This window comes from Dromiciops gliroides, chromosome 5, assembly GCF_019393635.1.
Source record: "Dromiciops gliroides isolate mDroGli1 chromosome 5, mDroGli1.pri, whole genome shotgun sequence".
NCBI classification, from domain to species: domain Eukaryota; kingdom Metazoa; phylum Chordata; class Mammalia; order Microbiotheria; family Microbiotheriidae; genus Dromiciops; species Dromiciops gliroides.
Genome location: NC_057865.1, coordinates 98,194,327 through 98,217,707, shown reverse-complemented (window position 1 = coordinate 98,217,707; position 23,381 = coordinate 98,194,327). Strand labels below are relative to the sequence as shown.

The window sequence follows — 23,381 nt, the reverse complement described above, 5'->3', positions numbered from 1 at the left end:
TTCTCTGAGAACTTCACTCTTCAGAGGTCATTATTCTCTGCCCTGACTTTCTCTCTTTCCAACCTCAAAGTAATACACAGCCTGTTGAAATCTATACAGTTCTCTGTTCTTGAATTACTTACCCTTTGTTTTAAACCTCTCATCCACCAAGCTCTGGATCATTCCTACCATTTACTCCCTATTCACAAAATCACTAACAAGCATATGAAGCTGGAATTACTACCACATTGACTGGGTAAATTATAAGTTCATGACCTATGTCTTTAACCAGGCCCTCATTGCAGCAATGCGGTCATTTTATTCCTTCTTCAGTATTTAACTAAGGGGGAGGGGCAGTTAGATGGTGTAGTGGATAGAGCACAGGACTTGGCATCAGGAAAAATTATCTTCATGAGTTCAAATCCAGCCTCAGATACTTACCAGCTGTGTGACCCTGGACAAGTCACTTAAATCTCTTTGCCTCACTTCCTCATTTGTAAAATGAGCTAGAAAAGGAAATGGCAAAACACTCTAGTATCTTTGCCAAGAAAACCCGCAAATGGGGTCAAGAAGAGTGAGACATGACTGAAAAATGACTGAATAGCAATAAAACAATTAACTACTTCACACATTTTCTGAACCTTCTTTTCTCACACCTTCAACACCTTATTCCCTGTCCCCTAAGCCGTGTCTGTCTGTCTGTCTGTCTGTCTGTCTGTCTGTCTGTCTCTCTCTTTCTCTCTTTTTTGGGCGGGGCAATGAGTGTTAAGTGACTTGCCCAGGGTCACACAGCTAGAGTGTCAAGTGTCTGAGGCCAGATTTGAACTCAGGTGCTCCTGAATCCAGGGCCGGTGCTTTATGTACTGTGCCACCTATCTGAACCCCACCCTCTATCTCTTATTTTACCAAAGGAAAAAATGAGACCATTAACTACAAATTACCTCTTCTCTCCCCTTCCCTCCCTCAGTCTCTAGAGAAAAAGAAGTCTTTCTTTTTGTCAAAACAATCCTTCTATACTTTTTCTCATGTAATCAACATGTGGACTTGATCCCATTCTCTTTTTTTCTCCTCTCCTCCCCTCCCCCTCTTCCCCTCTGCCCTCTTCTCTGTCCATCTGCCTGTCTGTCTGTATTTCTGTCTCTGTCTCTCTCTCTCTTTCTGATAACCTCATTAACTCCATTGGGTATAGCAATCATCACTATGTAAATGACTTATAGGTCTATGTGTCCAGGCTTATTCCAGAGTTTCAGCCTTGCATCATCAATTTCCTACTGGACATTTCAAACAAATTTTCCAGACATAAAATTCAAGCTGTCTAAAACAGAATTAATTATCTTTTTTTTTTTGTGACACAATTAGTGTTAAGTGACTTGCTCAGGGTTACTCAGCTAGTGTCAAATGTCTGAAACTGGATTTGAACTCTGGTCCTCAAAATAGATGTTGATAGGATGATATGGGTGTGCATATATCTATGCATATGTGTATATATGTATATTTATATGTGTTCACTTTTTAAACATTATATCTCTGTTATAGTTGTAGCCTCATTAGAATGTAAACTTTCAGTAGGTATTGTTTAGTGTTAAGGGCTAAAATTTTAGCTATACTGTCTAAAATATCTAATGAGTGGTCGTCAATAAATTATAAGCTTTAGCAAGAGTTAGACTTTTAAGCATTTATTAAGGAGAATAAGAATTTGGTAAAGAGAGAGAGAGAAAGGCCTACATTCATCTATCTATTAAAGGGAGAGCTCATTTCTAGCTCCCCTCTCCACCGGAGTCCTCAGGAAAGAGCCGAGTCAGAGCGCCCGGCTGCCCCTTCTTCCTCCCACCAGCAAATGTCACTTCCTGAAGCCAAAGAAAAGACACATCATCTTGCCCTCAGAGACGTTCACCTTATGGTGCAGCTTTTCTACAGTAAGTCTCCAGCAGGTGGCGTCATTCCAATCGTTACATTAGTATAATATTAATAATAAGCTACACTTGTGCCCCTAGTTCCTATTATGTTGTCGTTTATTGATTTAGTCTTGTCTGACTATTTGTGACCCCCATGGACCATACTGTCCATTGGGTTTCCTTGACAAAGATACTGGACTGGTTTGCCATTTCCTTCTCCAGTGGATTAAGGCAAACAGAGGCTAAGTGATTTGCCCAGGATCACACAGCTACTAAGTTTCTGAGGCTAAATTTGAACGGTCTTCCTTACTCTAAGCCAAACATTTTATCCACTAAAGTATCTATCTTCCTCAGCCCTTAGAATAGCGTCTTGCAAATAATAGGTTCTTAACAAATATTTCTTAACTGATTCGTTGATTTGAAAGGGAATAAAATGTGATATTCAGTTCTTGGAATTGTTAAGTGTCAAAATATCAAAAATCACTGAAGAATCTATCTTGGAGAAACTGGTCTCATGCACTGCCTTATTGGCATATCGGAATCGGCAGTGGCCACAGCAAATTGGTCTAAGAAAATACTAAAACTGTTTGAGAAAAAGATTAAACTCTTGGCAAGGCAAGTTAACTGAGATTGTCAGATCCTCTATTTTTCTCCCTTTCTGTTGCTTTAAGATCTGCTGCTGATATGCTAGTCTGAATCTTCTCTCTTAAAATTGGTTTGGTCATTGTCTTGGCCACTTGGATCTCAGTGGTCTGAAGAATTCCTTGCAGTTACCTGACCTTTTGGTTTAAGCTTGCTTAGCTTCCTATTTGGAATCTATTCTTCTTTCAGGGAGATAACTGCCCTTCCTCTATGCTGGTGTTCACCAGCATGTGTAGGCCTTCACAATGGGCTATAATAGAAGTATTTGCAGAGGAATTTATATTTTCAGTGGAATTTTTATTAAAAACATATATAGTAAGAATAGGAAAAATACCAGTTGTTCCTCCCCCTACTACTTGCTGCTTTAAAAGGCCTATGAGGGAAGAAATGCCTCAATGTTTATTAATAGAAAAAAATTTGGGAAGGAACTACAGAAGTCTTTTAGATGCCTACTAGTGGTTAAATAGTGAGGTTTTTTCGGAAAACCAGAACATTTCCTATTCCCTTCCTCTATTACTACCATACTCTCAGGGACTGATAGCCCTTAAGGGTTCACAGAGAACAATACAGTAACATATGTATCATTAACAGGATAGAAATTGTGGTGATGGATCATATAAACCATTATGATTTTTTAATTTAAAAGTTTATTTTGTGTTTAATCAAAAAATAAACATCATTTTATTTCCCAATATACTCCTCAATGTACTTTTCCCAAATATCTATCCCTTTTCTTTTGACAAAGAAAAAGAGTAAGGAACAATTAAGCAAAAATAACTAATACTTCAGTCATGTCCGATATTATATTAAAAATTCCATATACATTGTTCTTCATCTCTATAAGAGGGGTTAAGTGCATTTTCATATCTTTTCTTTGATCAGTAACATTTTAAAACTTTTAGTTTTGATTTGTTGTTTCCATTTATATTGTTTTACTTGTGTATAATTTTTCTTGGTTCTCCTTATGTTATTTTGCATTAGTCATATATAATTATCATGCTTCTTTGAAACCTTTATCAGCATAATTTCTTGTAGTGAATAATATTCCTTTAGTTCATATACCAAAATTAGTTTGGCCACTCCCAAATCAATGGCTATCTAAATTGTTATAATTTTTGCTACTACAAATTGTGCTACTATAAGTACTTTTTTTGGGGGCGGGGCAATGAGGGTTAAGAGACTTGCCCAGGGTCACACAGCTAGTAAGTGTCAAGTATCTGAGGCCGCATTGGAACTCAGGTCCTCCTGAATCCAGGGCCAGTGCTTTATCCATTGTACCACCTAGCTGCCCCACTACTATAAGTATTTTGATATAAATGGAACCCATTTTAAATTAATAAAGTATTTTGCTATGACTTAGGACACCAAGCAATAATTAGGACTCTTCATTTGTGTCCTTATAAAAAATCTGGTTCAGTAGGAAAATTTATTAGCTATGTTGTGTGACATTGGGCTAGTCACTTAAACTCTCCTTGCCTTAGTTTTCTTTTTTCTGTAAAATTAAGGAATTCTAATTGACCAGCTTCCATTTCTAAATCCTATGATAGCCTTTTGATCCTGAATGATACTAACCTTGAGATCAATAACTTCTAAGTTCCTTTCTATACCTCTCTTGTCTTATGATGTTACTTGAAAATGGCTTATAAAGTATAATCATTCTAAGTCCCCCAAACTGAAGATGTACAATATTTAGTAAACATTTTATTTCCATGCAATTCAAAAAACATTTATTAAGCACTTAATATGTGACAGGGATTGTCACTGTGGAAGTATAAAGACAAAACCAAAAATAGTCTCTGCCTTCAAGCACCTCACATTCTTCTCTTGAGCATGAAGTAAACGTGATAGGAATTGATGTGCTCTTTGTGAAGATCTAGTATAATATTTTTTTTGTCTTTACCCTAGATTTTAGAAAAAAAAGACAGTTTTTTACAAAGGAAATAACAGAAAATTTGATGATTTTTAATAGTGCTTTTGGGAAGTGAATTGTGGAGGTGGAATGGGGAGAAACAACAAACTTGTTTTACATTTAATAATTTTTAAGAAAAAAATGAAATTGATTTCATATTGTGGCAGTTATCACAGTTCTTAGAAATCACTAGAATTCCCTAAAGATAGCATGCTTGAATCCTGGATTTTTTTTTGTTACCATAAATCTTTTAGCCAAAGAATAGAAACATCTTCAGTAAAATAATATTGATGTTTGCTTATTGTTTGAAAATATATTTTATTCCATCACCATTTTGGAAATGAAATACATATACCATTTATTTAAGAGCTATCAAGGTTGTTTTTTTAATCTCTTCTGTCTTTCAAAGGCAAATGTGTATAATACAAAGAGAAATTCAGTGTTTTGAACTAGGCCACTGAATTTGGATTTTAAAAAAAAATTTGAATTGTTCTGTTTCTTTTTCTTCCAGAAATTAAAGGTAACTTTTCTTGCCTCTGAGGTCTTAACTTCATGCATGCATGAAATTTAATAAATTAATTATCTCTGGCATGACCAAAGTCTAAAGAAAAATTCCAAGTTAAGAGGAATAAAGTGCCAAGTAAAAAGTTACTAGGTCATTCTATTGATTGGTAAAGTATTTTTTTTTCCTTTAGACTACCTGCAATATTTTTTTTTGTATTGTATTCTCTACAGAGAGTTGGTTATGTTAGATGCAATCTGGTTTTGACTGTATCTTGAAATAAAACAGCACCTTATATATGATGTCAATTTGCTGAGAGGTTTGAAATAGACAAAGTTTTCTTTCAGTGCCAGTGACAGCATCCTATTTTGGGGCATAGCACTGAGCATAGTGTTTATACTTACAGATTTTACATCTTAAAAAGCAATATTTTATACCACTAATATGCTTATTTCACTCCATATTTTAGGATATTTTGTTCTGATTATACAGTTTCGTCAGTTAAAAATATGTTTTAATGTACTATCATGATATTTAGGTAAGCACATAATATTATGGTTGACTCTGAATCTTTTTCCACCTTATTTTATAGATTGGTGTCTTCAGCATCTGTGCTTATAAGTTTTGCCCATTCTCATTTAGTGCATTTAGAGATGGTTAAGCTCATTTTAGTACATACAGTTAATGAATAACGACCTTTTACTTGACTTTCAAAATATGCAGTTCATTTTATGCATCATCCCTACCAGTGATAATAGTGTGGAAATAAATTATTTTTTTAATGAAAATATTTTATTATTTTCCAGTTACATGTAAGGATAGTTTTCAACATTTATTTTCATAGGATCTTTAGTTCCAGATTTTTCTCCCATTCTCCCTTCCCTCCCCCTTCCCCATGATAGAAAGCAATCTGATATAGGTTATATATGTAAAATCACATTAGACTTTTTTTTTTGTGGGGCAATGGGGCTTAAGTGACTTGCACAGGGTCACACAGCTAGTAAGTGTCAAGTGTTTGAGGCTGGATTTGAACTCAGGTACTCCTGAATCCAGGGCAAGTACTTTATCCACTGTGCCACCTAGCTGTCCCTCAGAAATAAATTCTTAAGAGATCATGTTTGCAATACATTTTATTTTGATTTTGACTTCCTTTCTACTCTTGCCTGTTGTGGTTTGGTTTGGTTTGGTTTGGTTTGGTTCACTTTCTTTTATTTTCCTTTCTTATTTACTCCCTCCCTTCCTGAGCCCCCTTCAAAAACTGTGTCCAAATAATCTACCTACTACACAAATTTGAACAAATCCCTTCTTCAAAAACCTTTGTGATTCAATATTGTCTCTAAAATAAAATTTAAAATTTAAATTTAAATTTTTTAAAGCCTACCTAATCTGGCCCCAATTCATTTATTTATTCTTTCTGAACTTAAGAATTTTTTCTTTATTGAATATATAGTTTCCAATAAAATTAGCTATGCAACTCATATTTGAAGAGTTCTTAATTTTATAGGAAACAAATCATATCCATACACAGCATTTAATTTAAATTTTTTTCAGGACAGTGAGGGTTAAATGACTTGCCCTGGGTCATACAGCTAGTAAGTGTCAAGTGTCTGAGGCCATATTTGAACTCAGGTGCTCCTGAATCCAGGGCCGGTGCTTTATCTACTGTGCCACCTATCTGCCCCCCACACCATTTACTTTTGAAAAGAGAATAAATGCTGAAGTGAAACAAGGGCTAATAAGTATTGTTAAGAGGCCACAGATAGGAGACAGTAATATGTATTGGAGCAGGCTTTATTTTCATCTGAGGAAAAAATAACTTACCCTTTTTGAGAATGGTGTAAAGTGTGACGTAACATTTTATAAGCCTAGACCTAGAAGGGAAACCTACTTTATTTTAGTAGAATGACAAAATGGTGTCTTTTTAATAATGTTACATTTGGGGATCCATAAAGTGGTTTTTTTTTTCACTTAGGTGAATATAAAGATAATTTAAATACTTAAAAATTTTGTGGTTTGACTAAAAATCATATTAATCATTGAGATATGTTCATCTTATTGAATCTACCATATTATAACACATTATTTATTATTTTCCTACTTCTATAATAAAGACTGAAAATGACTTTTAATGGAAATAAGGCAAAATTACAGAGATTCATTTAGAGAGGACAATTTCTTAAGTTATTATCTTTGAAAATCATTTTAAACTTTATTTAAAAATACAAATAATTAACATGTGTGGGGACCAATTTTTAATTGGGGAGTGTTAGCTAAGTGGCTCCCCACAATATTGGGGCAAGGAAGGAGACCAGCAGCCTCCCTCAGAACAGAACAGGATTTATCTTAACAAGAACAAACTTAAAAAAAAAATCACAAACAGAATCAGTAGGATCAGGGGAAAGGAAATAAAATGAGGAAAGGGAAATTACACAACTTGAAAAAATACCGCTGCCCAGGAATCAGCTGAGAATACACAGCCCCCGCTCCTGTCGCCTTCCAGCTTCCAGCGAGAATGGCGAATTCTCCTCCCTCCTCCCAGCAAACCCCAGCAGCCCCCAACCAATTAGCTGGCTGCTCTGACAGTCACATGATTGCCCTCCCTAGGCTTCAAATCATTGTAATTTTGCCAGGCTCACGTAGCCATCAGTGAGTGGTGGTAACATGAGGTGCCAGCGCCATGGCAAATGCTACAACCAGTGGATGGAGCACCGCACCGTTTGTGGAGCCCTAGAGGCCAGTGTGCCCACTGAGGTTTTGTTTTGTTTTGTTTTGTTTTTATTCTAGCCAAAAGATGGGGTCATAAAAACCTCAAATAACAATTAATTCTTTACACATGCAAGGAAGGTGTCTATCCTTTCCTATACCTCATTAGTAGTTTCCATATGTTTTGCTCTTACGTGTTTTCAACAAAGTATTTGAATTGCTAAATGCAATATGATTATATTAGCAAATGACATCTTTGAAAATTTTTTCTAAAGTGATTTTAGATCACTGCATTCTTAAGTGTGTTTTGAAGACTTTTTAAGGCCAATTTGTTTTCTTTAGAAATAAAATAAATCATTGGAAAAAATGATTTATTACTCAGCAAATGGCTCATGGAAAACTTTAGAATTAGATATTAATAGCAACATGTCTTGTACTTATATATTAATCAATGAAACAAAACTTTACTTATGTAATTTTAATCGAGCAATAAGGACTTACCATGGACTCACTTTAAACCTACTACTATGTTAGAAGCAATGTAAGACATATTTATTACTGGCATCCAGGAGCAGGATACTTACCTAAAAGAATTATGGAAAAGATCTTGGTGTTTAGAGCTTAATTGGGGAATTGAGTATATATTAATATAATGATTCAGTAAGGGGGGGTATTATTAGGATGGAGCGATCTAGATTGCTGGGTTTAGAGACAGGGGAGAGAAATTAAGGAATACTTCATTGAGGAGCTGGTAGCCAAGGTGAGCTTTGAAGGAGGATAATTTTTGTAAGTGTATGAATTACAAGCATGTGGAATGACCTACACAAATGGAACCAAGCTATTCACTTGTACAAGAGTTGCTATGATCATGTTTGTGTTGTTGAAAAGTATACTATTAATATTTTACACTGTCTAAATTTCAATGTCTTGGAGGTAGAGGAGAACATCCTCACCCATGTTAAGACTTTAGGATGAATGGAGGTGGTAATACTGTCAGTGGAGAAATTGAGTCAAGCCAATAAGCATTTTAAGTGTTTTAACAAGTATAATAGTCACTATGCTAATAGCTAGAGGATACGAAGAAAGAAAAAAATAACTTCTGCCCATATATGTATGCATGTGCACATGTGTGCAATATAGACTTATGCATATATGATATGTGTACACATACATATGCATGCACATACATGTGTATACGTACATGTATGAATGTGCATTGTGTATATATACATACATACACATATATATATCTCATTAGAGGTAATCCTAGAGGAAGGGAAAAGGCATTTAGGGGCCCTAAGAAAGGCATCTTATATAAGGTGGTATTACAACAGAGACTTGAAGAAAACCAAGGATAGAAGGAGGCAAAGACAAGAAGGAAAGATACTCCAAGTATGATGGATAGCAAGTGAGAAAACATGTCGTTGGGAGATACAGTATCTTCTGTGAGAAACAGGGAGGCCAATTTCACTGGTTTTTAGCTATGTTAAAGGGAGACTAGGAAAGCAAGGAGGAGACCTATAAAGGGCATTAAGAAGCAAATATAAAATTTTCTGTTTTATTCTGGAGGTAAAAGGAAGAGGTGTGGCAATGTGGTCAAACATGCATTAAGATCATTTTGATAGCTGAGTTAAGAATGGGCTGGAGTGGGGAGATATTTGAGGAAGAGAGACCAATCAGCAAGCTATGATGATAATCTGGATTTGAGGTTATGGATGTTTACAGCAGGGTGGTGGCACTATGAGAGGAAGGAAGAAGGTGAATATGAGAAATGTTACAAAGCTGAAATGCACAGATTTTGCAACAGATCAGATTTGGGATGGTAAAAGAAAATGAGGGGTCAAGGATGACATGTAGTTGGCTTTCTCCATATGTTTAGCTGTGAAATATAAGATAGAAATGAAACAATACTAGGTAGAATGATTGAATCAAGTGAGGGTTTAAGGATGGAGGAGGCATTGTATTTTTACTCATTGCATGGAAGTAGCAAGGAGACAGGAAAAGACTGCAAATTAATGAGAGACTGAGGATGATGGAGGGACAATCTGAGATTTGCCTTGGCAAAAAGAATTAACTACTTCATCAGGTGAGACAAAGGTGAAGTATGCGATTGTAGGGTTGAGGAGGGGAAAAGAGAAACTCCTAGTAAATGGTCTCAATTTTTCAGTCAAATATGAGATAAGGTTATCAGATGAAAATGCCCAGGCAAGAAGATGCCATGGGATGTTTTAGGAGGGATAAAAAAGTTTGGAAAATATCATGAACTGGGTAGGATAAAAATCAATTAGGGTGGTAGATAAAGCTTCCCATACTCCAATGAGTTAATATTATATAACATAAGTTGTTAGTAGATTATAACATTTCACAATTTTCTCTAGCTCTGTTCATTGTATGTGAATAGGATTAAAGGCAGAAGATACTTAGAATAATAAAAAAGTTTCTGTTTTACAAAGAATAATTAGAAACAGTACATGGGGGGCAAAGGATTTGAGAAGATTGGATAATGTAGAGTTGAACTTACTGACCATTAGGCTGAAATAGGGATAAGTTGAGAGTGTTAGGATTTGATGTAGGGGTGATGACCCGGGAAAGAACTAAGGAAAGGAGTCATAGGCAAGAAATATGAAGGTAAAACCTATGGGACTCGAATACTGATTAGATTGAGGAATAAAGGAAAGAGTATATAGTGATTCTTATGGATATTTCAAAAGAAATTTGATATATTGTGCCTTTCCTTATGAGCTTTACGGTTTGTTGGAGAGACAAAGCTAATACACATAAAGCAATAGAGAATTAAACTACGGGGATGAATATACAATCCAAAGAAGTTTAGTCGAGGGAGAGATTTGTGGGGGCTAAAATAATTGGCTTCAGGGTATGACAATTTAGGTTTTTAAAAATGTGTAGGATAGAGATAGGTAAGGAGAAAGAAAATTTCATGAAAATGAGAATCAACATGAAACAAGGAAAAGAAACAGAAATAATTATGACATATGGTGGGTAAAGACCAAAATAAATAGAACAGAGGGTACCATTTGAGGGAATAAAGAAAACCGTATCAGGTAAGAATATGATAGAGGGCTTTGAAAACCAGGTATAGCAATTTGGTCCTAATGTAGAGTACAGCTATGTAGATCCTTGCTCAGGGGGAGTAACCCAGTGACAATGATGTGAGAAGATTATTAGTCTAGCTGCCAGCCTCCTGCCTTATCTTCATAATGATTCAGTGTCATACTGTGAGTATAGGTGATATGGATTGTTCTTCATTATCCGAATTGATAGGAGGTAGGAGAGAAAAAAGAAAAATTTCATGATAAAATATCTTACGTTAATGACAGGAAAAAACGGGCATGAGTGATAAACCTAAGCTGTCATTTTGTAAATGATTTTTACCAGTTGGTTCCCTTGAGTTGGATATTCATGAGTAGAAGGACAAAAATGAGCAAAAACCAGTAAGAACATTTAGAATTCTGGACTGATAAGCCCCTAATAGATAAAATAATTGCTTTATTGGTTGATGTGGGTAGCTATAGTCTTCATATGAGTATTCTTTCTATTATATAGATCTATATTTTCCATTTGCTTCTGAACATGGGATTTCCCTCTCTAGTATTTGCATCGATATTTCCTTTTCTTTCTTTCTTCTTTTCTTCTAAGATCAGTGGTGACTCTACTATAGTTTTAGAGGGAGTAATTGCATGACAATGTTTATTTGTAGTCTGAATGAAAGAGTGAAATGGATATATGAGATACTTACCAGTTTACCCACTGATAACCCTTATGTGTATTTCTTTCTTTCTTTTCTTTCTTTTTTAAGTTTTTTTTTCTTTTTTTGATCTGATTATTTACTTTTGAAAATTATGAGAGGGACAATATTTCACCTCTGAAAAAGAGTTGTTGTTGCTGTTGTTGTTGTTGTTCATTCTCAAAGAGGACCCTGACATCAGGGTGATGTCATGATTTGCAGGGAATTGGATTTAAGTGAGGGAGAGCTGTGCAAAGTCACCAACCTCACTCTCTCTGCCAGACCCATCTGATTCCAAGTGGCAAGATATAGATAGATAGATGATAGACAGATAAATAGACAGATAGATAGATAGATAGATAGATAGATAGATAGATAGATAGATAGATAGATAGATAGATAGATAGATAGATAGATAGATAATCAGGCTGACTGGAAATGGCCCTAGATATTTTAAGGCAATTAGAATTAAGTGACTTGCCCAGGGTCTTGTAGCTAGTAACTGTCTGAGTTGAGGTTTGAACTGAGGTCCTCTATATCATTTCATTGGTATAGATCCCTCCCTGCTTAGGGAATTTACTTTAACAATGCATATCAGATTGCAGCATAATTGTTTAATTAAAATAAAGCTATGCATATCAGCATTATTTCTGAATCTTAGAGTTTTAAAGAGTTGCTTAGGGCACTGAGAGGTTAAATGACTTTTTCAGAGGCATAAGACACAAGCATCTCAGAAGTGGGACTCAAAACTAGACTTTCTTGCCTAGAAGGTCAGCTCTTTATGCCCTCTGCCATGTTGCCCTCCCTGCTGTCAGTACATGTGAAAGTGGAGGAATCAACTGTTGTTTATTCCAATTTCCCTAAGATAGTTGAGTTTTCCCTAAAAGGTCCACAAAGCTGCACCCAGTACTTGATTGGCCCCTTTATCACCTGACACAGCTTCCTGGTTACCTAAGGACATAAAATGTCCCACCAATGTGAAATCCAGGCCCCTCTGGCTTTGTGGATATCACCATAGCCTACTTTGCTCCCCAGACACATTTTCATATGGAAGTGAAAGGGACTGAGTACTAAGTTCCACCAGTTCCTTGCTGTATATCCTCACTACTTTAGAGTTAAGAAAACTTCTTTATCTTACCCATTCAATGACTTCAAGTTTCTAATTTCCTTCCAAAATTGAGCCTGACCTAACAGGATTCTGACATCAGATCTACCCTGAAGAGCTGTATCTATATCATCTATATTGCATCCTCTGGGTCATTAAGTATGTATGTTTTTGACAGAATCTTGTTGAGCCGGCACCTCACAAAGTGGAGAGGTAGATTAGTCCATCCTTACTTCTGCATTCTGAACTTGCTTCCCATACTTGTTAGTTGTAGACAAATCACTTAAGCACTCTGTTTCAGCATCATCACTTGCAAAATGGGGATAACACATACCTATAGTCCATCCCTGACAAGGTTGTAGTGAGGATCAAATGAGACACTAATGGATGTAAAGTGCCTGGTCAACCTTCATGCCCTATTTAAATAGCAGCTGTTATCTATGCTCATTGACTGCTTTGTACTCATAAAGACTGGCCAGAGTGTGTATGTTGCTGTCTCCGAAATTTACTATCAGGAAGGATACAAGGATGAGGCTAGTCGTCAGTTGGCTCTTTGCCCCACACAATACAATCACTGAGTGAGAATCCCTGCTTTATTTGGTTTTCTCTCTGACGGAATCAGAGGCCTTGTACTGAGTCCTGGCCCTGCTTGATCTCTGCTAACTTAGAGATCCGATTTTGTTTTGTTCTCACTTTGCTATGGGTTTGTAGTACTTATTCACAGAGCTATACATTTTCAATGACTTGTCCTGTCTAGAGTATTCTCTGAATTGTAGTTCTGGCTTTCACTGAAGTATAGTCTGGTCTCCTAAAGAGGTGGTTTCTTTTACTATTTAGATTTGGTTATTAGTATATTGGAAATTTGGGGATCAACCATAATGTCATTTTATTAACAACAACAACAAACAACAAAAATTGTGCTCTAGCAATGATAATGATGATGATTATAACAATAATGTTACCTTTGCCATCTTATTAGGCCGAGAATAACTTACTGCAGAGGTGGGACTTGATTTGAACCTTTAAAGATATGCAGGAAAAATCAAAATAAAATAAATAACCATGGGCTGGATCTGGATTGGAAAAGAGAAAGGAGAAAAGCAGTCTAGCTAATAGAAAGAACAAGATGGGGAGTGTTAATTGGGGAATGTTAGCTAGGCAGCTCACTCCAATATTGGGGCAAGGAAGGAGATGGACAGCCTCCCTCAAAACAGAGCAGGATTTATTTAACAAGAACAAACTTAAAAAAAAATTACAAACAGGATCAGTAGGACAAAGGGAAAGGAAATAAAATGGGGAAAGGGAAATAATACAACCTGAATAACACCACTGCCCAGGAATCAGCTGAGAACACACAGCAGCATCCTGTCACCTTCTAGCTTCAAGCTAGAATGGCGAAAAACCTCCCTTCTTCTCAGTAGACCCCAGGCTGACCACACACATCTCTAAGCCAATTGGCTGGCAGCTCTGACTGACAGTCACATGACTGCCCTCACTGGGCTTCCAGTCATTATAATTTTGCCAGGCCCATGTAGGCATCAGCGAGTGGTGATGAAGTGAGGTGCCAGCGCCATGGTGATGGCTACAACCAGTGGGTGGAGCACCTTGTTGCTGGCAGAGGCACTGGCCTGAGCCCCAGGCCAGTGTGCTTACCGGGGTTTTTAAAATTCTAGCCAAAAGATGGGGTCATAAAAGCCTCAAATAACAATTAATTCTATGCAAAGACAAAGGCTTTCTACAAGGATTATATTAAACCTTTAAAAACCGGAATTTGCTTAGGAATAATTTCATTGATATAAAATTTTCTTTTTAGAAATTTATCTCAGAGTCAGAACTGCTAGGGCCCTGTGAGATCACTTTATCCATACTCCCCATTCTAAGATGCAGAATGCTATAATATATACAGCTCATTTTCCCTTATTATAGAAAAGGCAGAGTCAACTCTACAAATATAAACATTACTCTATATGCTCCCAAAATGCTAAATATAGACATTAATTTTTATGCTTCCCAAATTCTTCAGATCTTTAATATTTTCCCATGTAGGTCACTTGCTGTCATGTTTGTCTTTATTTTTAATACAAAACAAGAGGAAACATTGAACATTCATATACTTTAAGCTACGTTAGTGTCTTGATAGAAAACACTTGTTTAAATTAAGCTTCACTTATACTTTTAACAAAGCCCATTTAACTTCCTCTTTATTAAAAAATGAAAGCATTGGGGGCAGCTAGGGGGTGCAGTGGATAAAGCACCTGCCTTGGATTCAGGAGGACCTGAGTTCAAATCTGGACTGTGACCCTGGGCAAGTTACTTAACCCTCATTGCCCCACAAAAACAAACAAACAAAATAAGTAGTTAAAAATGAAAGCATTGAATAAAATACAGTTTATTTAGAAATATAATATCGTGATAGAGAGTCAAAGTGAAATAGAGAATAGAAGACTAGCCTTAAAGCAGGAAATACTTGGGGTCAGTTGCCTGCTCTAACACACACTGGTTATGAGACTTTAAGCAAGTCACTTCACATCTTAGTGTTCTAGGCTAATCTGTAAGACTATTAACTTGCAAAGAAAAAGAGTATGTATGTATGTGACCATGTATGTGTGAATACACACATTTATGCATTGTAAGTGCATGTGCATGCACATATGCACATAGACATGTGTATATGTAAATAAACATACATATATAGTAATATGTTTCTGTAGATCCACCTTTGAAAGCTCTTTTGACTGTTGCTGATACCTTATTTTTTACTTCCCTCCTTTTTCTTCTTTGCTGCATCTTCAGTTGAATGTTATTTATTCAATTTCACCATCATTGATACAATATTATGTACTCTTACCATTTCATCTAGTCATAGAATCTTTTTCTAAAGATCCAGATATGATCTTTACACTTACCTATTTCCTCTATTTTAAAGATAAGAATGTCTTTCCTTGTATAGAATATCATATAACAACATAATGTTAACTAGATAAAGTATTATATGATGAAATAATTTTCTTTTCTTTTTTTTTTTACCTGGAACAACATTCCTTTTTTGCCTTTATATTTCCTTTGTGTTCAGATCGATCCTTTCCTTCAGTAATTGCATTAGAGCCACTTTAGTAATTGTTTAGGGTTGCAATGTATTTATAAAAGGATATGTGTAAAATAAAATTGCATTATGTTCAGCTCATTTTTACATTGTTATTTAATACAATACAAAATTAACTTTGGTTACATGTAATTCATTACAAGCCCATTTTTCAACTTGAAGGAGCAATGGACCCACATTCATCCCTTGATGCCCAAAGTGCTTAGGGTGATAGGGTCATAGATTAAAGCTAGAATTGATATGAGGCACTTACATCAATCCCCTCATTTGACAGATGAAGAAACTGAATCCCAGAGAGAAGTCATATAGATAACACATATCTAAGCAGGCATTTGAACCAGAATCTTCCAACTTCAAATGCAGTATTTTTTCCATTTTAACAAGTGATTTAATAATAATACTAATAATAACTAAAATTTACATAACACTTTATGATATGCAACCTTTTGAGGTAGGTAGTTTTCCCTATTTTTTGAAATGGGTAAACTGAGGCTGTGAGGTTAAATGAGATAATAATAGATGATATAACAAATAATAAATAAATGAGATAACAATAAATGTTTATATAATATTCTAAGGCTTGCAAAATACTTTACTTCTATCTTATTTGATCTTTTCAACAACTTTGCAGAATCTGTATTGTTATTATACCATTTTTACACATGAGGAAACTGAGGCTGAGGAAAGTTAAGTGACAATTACCATTTGAGGCAGGATTCAAACTCAAGTTTGTAAAACTTCCAGACTCTAGGGAGAGGACCTCTTCTACTATGCTGATCACCATTTTACTCTAAATTTGGGGGTCATTGACATAAGTTCTGTCATTAGGTCCACCTATAATGTCATGGCTGTGTATAGATTAACCAGTGTTGAAGAGTAGAAGGAGCACTTGGTTTGAATTGGAAAATATGGACTCCAAACCCTGATCTGCCAATTACACATGAATGGATTAAGTAAGTCACTTCTTTACTCTGGGTTTAACTGCCTAGTCTAAAACGAATAGTTTTGTTGAAATCATAGATACAATTGGAAAGGGATGTCTTTTGTCTTCTAATATATTCTCCTCATTTCATTGATGAGGAAACTGAGGCCCAAAGGTATCAAATGATATCCCCAAAGTCATCCAGCTAGGAACTGACAGAGCCAGAATTTGCACTCAGGTCCTCTGACTCTTTTCAAAAACTCTAAGATGCCTTCTAGCTTTAATTGTCTGTGATCTTCTTAAGTCTTTGAGGAGAAATCTGGGTCATTTCCGTAAGGATACAGACCACTTTCCCCAAAATATAATAAAAAATCTCTAATTCTGGTTTTCTTATCAGGATATAAAGAGGCACACCAGCAAAGTACAGTGTAGTATAGCAGAAAGAGTGCTACACCTGAAGTCACAAGACCCAAATTCAAATTTTTACTATCCCACCTATTATCTCTGTGACCTCTGGGAAGTTATCTGGCCTTCATTGTTATCATCTTTTTTTTTCTTTTTTGGGGGGCAGGGCAACAAGGGTTAAGTGACTTGCCCAGGGTCAAACAGCTAGAAAGTGTCAAGTGTCTGAGGTCAGATTGCAACTCAGGTCCTCCTGAATTTAGGGCAGGTGCTTTATCTACTGCCCCACCTAGCTGCCCCTCACTGTTATCATCTTTATCATGAGGGGATTGGACTAGATAACTGATCATTTCTTTTTCAGGTTTGGCTCTGATTGTATGTATGAACTACCTAATTCTACTGGACTGTAGTCTAATTCTTATTCTAACCATTGGAAAAAGAGTTATTCCACCTTTATTTAATAATATTTCTTGAGTTTTTTTAACTCTACACATAATAGCATGCTGCAAATTCCTACAACATGGCTTAGTGGTTAGAGTGCTGAACTTGGATTTAGGAACAAGTAGGTTTCAGTCTTTTCTGGTTTTGAATGCTTATTAGCTGTAGGACCATGGGCATGTGGGTTATCTTGCTGAGTATCAGTTCTCTCACGTGGAGTATGATTTAATGTGATATAATATGATATGACATGATAATGTGTAATATGCTACAATGGAATAATAGTAATAATAATTAGTATTTATCTAGGGCTTAGATCTTACAAAGTTGTTTATGTACATTATCTCTTTTGATCCTCACAACAAGCCTGAGGTGTATCTGCTATTATTATTCCTATTTTAAAGATAAGGAAACTGAGGCTAAGAGGTTAAATAATTTGCTCAATATCACAAATCTAGTAAGAGTCTCAGGACGTATTCAAGGCATAACTTGATAACAAATAAGCACTGTCGCACAAAACAAGTCCTCAAATTTTCCATGTCCAAAAATGCATGTATCTTCCACATCTTGGATACCACCTCCCTTCTGTTAAGAGTTATAGTTGGTCATTGCATCAATCAAAGTTTTTAATTCTCTCCAAGTTATTTTTTCTTTACAATACAGTTGTTACTATATCTATCTATTCACACATACATATATTATATAATAAGATTATATATGCAGACATACAGATACATATATAAACATGTGTCTATGAATGTGCAAGTAAATACATGTACACGTGAATATGGGTGTGTGCATGCACATGTATACACATACACACTCACGCAAACACACATGCATACATATACACATATACATATTTTTTCTGGGTCTGCTTCCTTCACTCTGCATAATTTTTATGTCTACCCAGATTTCTCTGGATTATACTTTTTGTCTTTTCTTATGGTGTACTAGCATTCAACTACATTCTTATGCTATAATTTTTGCAGCCATTCCTCAATTGATCAGCATCCCTTTTATTTCCACTTCTTTGCTGCCACAAAATAGGAAGTATAAACATTTCTGTGTGTGTATATACACACACAGGGCTTTTTCCTTCTTTCTTGAATCTCTTTAAGTAATATTATTGCTAGGTCAATGAATTTGCATAGTTTGAATTTTGAGGCACAGTTCCAGACTGCTTTTCAGGTTGACTTCCAATTCATAGTTGCATCAGCCCTGTGCTTGTATTCCCATTGCTTCTCTCATGCTTGTTATTCCCCCCTTTTGTGTCATCCTCTCCAATTGAATAGGTATGAGGTGAAGCCTCAGCGTAGTTTTAATTTATATCTCTCTAATTAATAATGATTTGGAACATTTTTTGTATGACTGTTGATTACTTAGATTTCTTACTTTGAGGACTATATGCTTGTAACCTTTGACTTAACTATCTTCCCCATGATACTAACACAGACCCCACCTCTTCCAGCACACACACACACACACACACACACACACACACACACACACATACACACATCATTCCTTTTCCTCTTAAATTAACTGGCCACTTATATTCTTACTACCATATTTTTAAAGGAATCATATATGAAACCCTACCTATATTTTTGAGGTAAATGAAATGTTATTTCTTTGCTAAAGCAATTGGATGGAAGAGAACACACCGGGTCCATAAGGCAAACATTAGGATCATTCAAGAAGCAGAGAATAAACTACACTGAAGTAGCCTAAGAGAACTGATACACTTGCTCAAAGCCAGTTTCCTATACTCGTACCTATAGGACTAGACATCTGCACTTTTATGGGGATTGGAATTAAATTAAATCTCAAAGTACCTGCCTGCCTAAGGCAAAAATGGTGACATCTATGGGGAAAAAAATCAAAACATGAAAATAACAGGTATTCTCACTGGAAAAAGGGCTGTAGAGCCTAAGATAAAGTTTTCAAAAATTGTGATAGTTATGATTAAAATTGAAAGTGAGAAGTTTTCCATACTTGATAGACATTTGGAAGCTGGGGTGTGGAGAGTATCTAAAAAGTAATTAATTTGGGATAGGGGAGAAAGCCTATTATTAAAGAGGGAAATGGAAAAGAAATGAAAGAAGGTACCCAGAAGACCAACTCATCTCTCTTTCAGAAGATCAGTAGCATACAATTAGAATGGCATTTTAAAGAACCATCAAATCATAATTTGAACTGAAGATTACTAGAAAAAGATTAAAAAAAACAAAACACCCTCCACCCCAATTAAAATTGAGCAAACATTTCCTTCTTTCTTTAAAGTAGGGATTGCCAGAGCATAAAACCAGACAAGCTGTTTGACATCAGGTTGCAAAGAATAGATTACATTAAGAAAAAAAACACCCTGGGGGAAGCAAGGTCTTGAGGTTTTCTTCAAGCCTTTTCACTTTAATAATAACCTCCAAACACCCGTAGTGCTAATTTATAAGCTTATCTGGACAGATGCTTACAGGTTGTAAGTAGCCCACAATTATGGTGTTTGCCTTGGGCCACTGGTAAGCTCTTTTGAATAGCTGTCAGTTCAAGGCTCAGCTTTCCAGGCTTATTGTCTAGGATGCTGCAGTATTTTAAGGTGGATTGGCAAAGGAGTTGATTTTCAAATTCTGTCAGTGTAAAATGACTTTTTTTTGGAAAAAGTTCTGTTTTGAAATTAGTTTTGTGCCTCACCCCTTCCATATGTATTACATTATTTTCCATCTTAAATAGTGTTTCCCAGTTTTATTAAAGATTTCTTGACGTGTTTTACTTCTCAGCCCCTTCTCTACTTCGTTAGCTATCTCCTGTCTTCCACCTGCCAACCTGTACTTTTGACTTTCCCTCATGCCCAACTCCAAATCAAATCACTTGACAGCATAGGATTATAGATTTAGAGCTAGAAGGGGCCTTAGAGGATTTCTAGTACAGGTTGATTCTCAGGAAAGAGATGGATTGGGAGTCAAAGAACTTGGTTCAAATTGCTAAGGACTACCCATATAAACTTGGATAATCCTTTGGGTCTCATTTTCCTCATCTGTTAAGTAATAGGGTTGTACTAGATGCCCCCGTGGGTCTCATAGCTCTAGGGTTCTATAATTTTCATTTTATGCTTTAGAAACTGAGTCCCAAAGGTTGGAAGGTTAAGTCACTTGCTCAAGGTTACAAAAGTAGTGAGTATCAGAAGATAAGAAGGGAGAATCACCTAGTTGCCTATTCTTGTTGAATCCACCTATATAAGATTTATCCTTCTCCCTCCACCCCCCATTCTATTATCTATGCTCAAAAGAACACTTACCTCTCTAGCTTACTAAACAGTATCTCTGCTTCTGGTCTCTCCCCATTCCTAATCCATTTTTATGTCAGCTACCAAAACAGCCTTGCTCCTGCTGTTCCCCAAGCATGTCACTCTCTTCCTCAAAAATCTTCAGTAATTTCCTCTTGCCTTTAGGATAAAATACCCATTGGCAAGAAAAAAGTACTCTACAAGTTAGCTCCATCCTCTCTTTTTTTAAACTTTTTTTTTTGCTTGAAAAAATGCTTATTGAAATGAGAACAATTCAGTTATTGGAACTTTGCTACTGTGCTGAATATGGAGTCAGGTAGATCTAGATTCATACTGGCTTTAAAATAGTCTGGGCACCCATGTCCAAGTCACTTATCCTTTCCTAGTCTCTGTTTCAGCATCTGTAAAATGACTATAATAATGCCAGTAGCACCTACATTGCAGACTTATTAGAGATCTCAAATAAGAGAATAGTGTGTACTTTTGGTGGTGTTCTCTCTTACTTGTGCTCCTACCAAGGGAAAATTTAACAGCTTCAGGATGTGGCATTTTGGGATAGGAATAATCATTTACAAAATTTAAATCACTATAGAAATGTCAGTTATTATCTATGGTTTAATGACTCAAATTTCTATCATGATTACCATCACCAAGACATTATTCTGAATGCTGGATACAATAAGGCTATCTAGGATACTACATTGTCATTTGCAAGATAGGAAATAGAGATTAAACAATAATAGTCAAGGTACTATAAGAGTTTGAAATGAATTGTATACTCAAATTAGGTTGTTATACTTTGTATCCAGGTTAGCTAAGTGGTACAGTGGATAGACTGCTGGAGTCAGGAAGATCCAACTTCAAAATTGACTTCAGCCACTTACCAGCTGGGTGACCTTGGGCAAATCACTTAACCCCATTTGCCTCAGTTCCTTATCTGTAAAATGAGATAGAGAATCAAATGGCAAATCACTCCAGTATTTCCAATGAAAAATGACTAAACAACAACAATAACAAAAGGGAGAAATTAACATGTCCTTGTGTAATATTTCTTATATATCAGTTAACATGATGGTTTATAACCAAGTGCCCAGCATTAAATCAGTGAATGAACTTTGAAGGTGTAAGTAACCTCCTTATTTTATGATACTTAGAGTTGTGGTTTGGTGGGATTTTTCAGGAGCTATAAAATTTGACTGTATATTTCCTAAAAAGTTAGTATGAGGGGGTAGCTAGGTGGCAAAGTAGATAAAGCACCGGCCCTGGATTCAGGAAGACCTGAGTTCAAATCTAGCCTCAGACACTTGACATTCACTAGCTGTGTGACCCTGGGCAAGTCACTTAACCCCCATTGCCCAGCCCAAATAAAAGAGTATGGCATGTGACTTTTATGTCTCTTCTTATGACTAAAAATAGACAAGCTATTCTCAGAGTCTTCCAGTATTACTTCCCTTAAATACTAGTATCTTAAATTATATTCAGATTCTTAGGAGACCTGGGGTAGTCTAGAAAGAGAAATGACCCTGAGTAAAGCACGGGTCACCAAACCCTGAATTAGATGTTCCTGACTCATGGATACTCAGTCCTTAGGTTTTCATTATTATAAGTAATGCTAGTGGCAGAGCATCTCTGTTGACTTGAGAATCCATGTATGGTTTTGGTGGTGTTCTCTCATGTGCTTCTACCAAAGGAAATCTTGAGAACTTCAGGTGACATTTTCGGGTAGGAAAAATTACATCTTTATTTGAGTATAACTCATTTCCTTTGTATTGTATGTTATGCATTTAAAAATATTATTCAGAAAAGGTCTCCATGGTTTTCATCAGACAGCTAAAGGGATCCATGCTATCCACATTCACATACCCCCTGAAATCAAAAGGGTCTATGCACCCTATTAAAAATCCTTATTGGTGTGTACAACTTGTATCTGAAATATTGCTCATTGCTATTCACTAAACTTGTACAACTTCCACAGACATACTCTTTAAGAATGCAAGGTTGCCTGAGTTCAAATCTGGCCTCAGACACTTGACACTAGCTGTGTGACCCTGGGCAAGTCACTTAACCCCCATAGCCCCACAAAAAAAATAAAAACAAACAAACAAACAAAAAAACCAAAAGAATGCAAGGTCGCCTCTGTGTCACAGGAAGTATTAGAGAATTTTAGTGGTAATCATTGGACTGCATGCTGCAACAGACATACAATCTCACTTGCAGAGCCAATATTTTACCCTTATAATTGATTAATTGAACATCTTTCAAGGTTCAGTTCAAATCCCACCACCTCTTTGAAGATTTCCTGATTGTACTGACAGTTAATTTTCTCCTTTCTCCAGATACTTTTTTAATTACAGTACTAGCATTGCATAGGTTGCCGAGTTTTCTACATATCTTTTCATCAGATGTCCCTCATACCTAAAATACAATTTGTCCTCACTTGGGCATCTTGTAATCATGAGCTTCTTTCAAAGCTCAGCTTAGTTGGTGCTTCCAATGAGAAGCTGTTCTTGAACCTCCTAATCATAGTATCATCTCTTTTCTTGATTTATCCTGTATTTACTCAACAGTATATAGATTTTACATTAGCAGAAAGATATAAATTTATTGAAGGGAGGGAGTCTGTGTGTGTGTTGTTTTTTTTTCAAAAAAATTTATGGATGGATGGATAGTCTTGTTGTGGGGGATGTTTGGGTTCAAATCATACCTAACCTTGTGACTATTGGCAAGACACTTATCAGTGTTGTAGACAATGC

General features: G+C 36.0%; 1 protein-coding gene across 1 annotated transcript in view; it reads left to right on the top strand.

Moving 5' to 3' along the window:
• The window catches only part of CNTNAP2 (contactin associated protein 2), a 2,668,322-nt gene that overhangs the window by 58,054 nt on the left and 2,586,887 nt on the right, over nt 1-23,381 (top strand). The gene's annotated exons all lie outside the window — the stretch shown is intronic.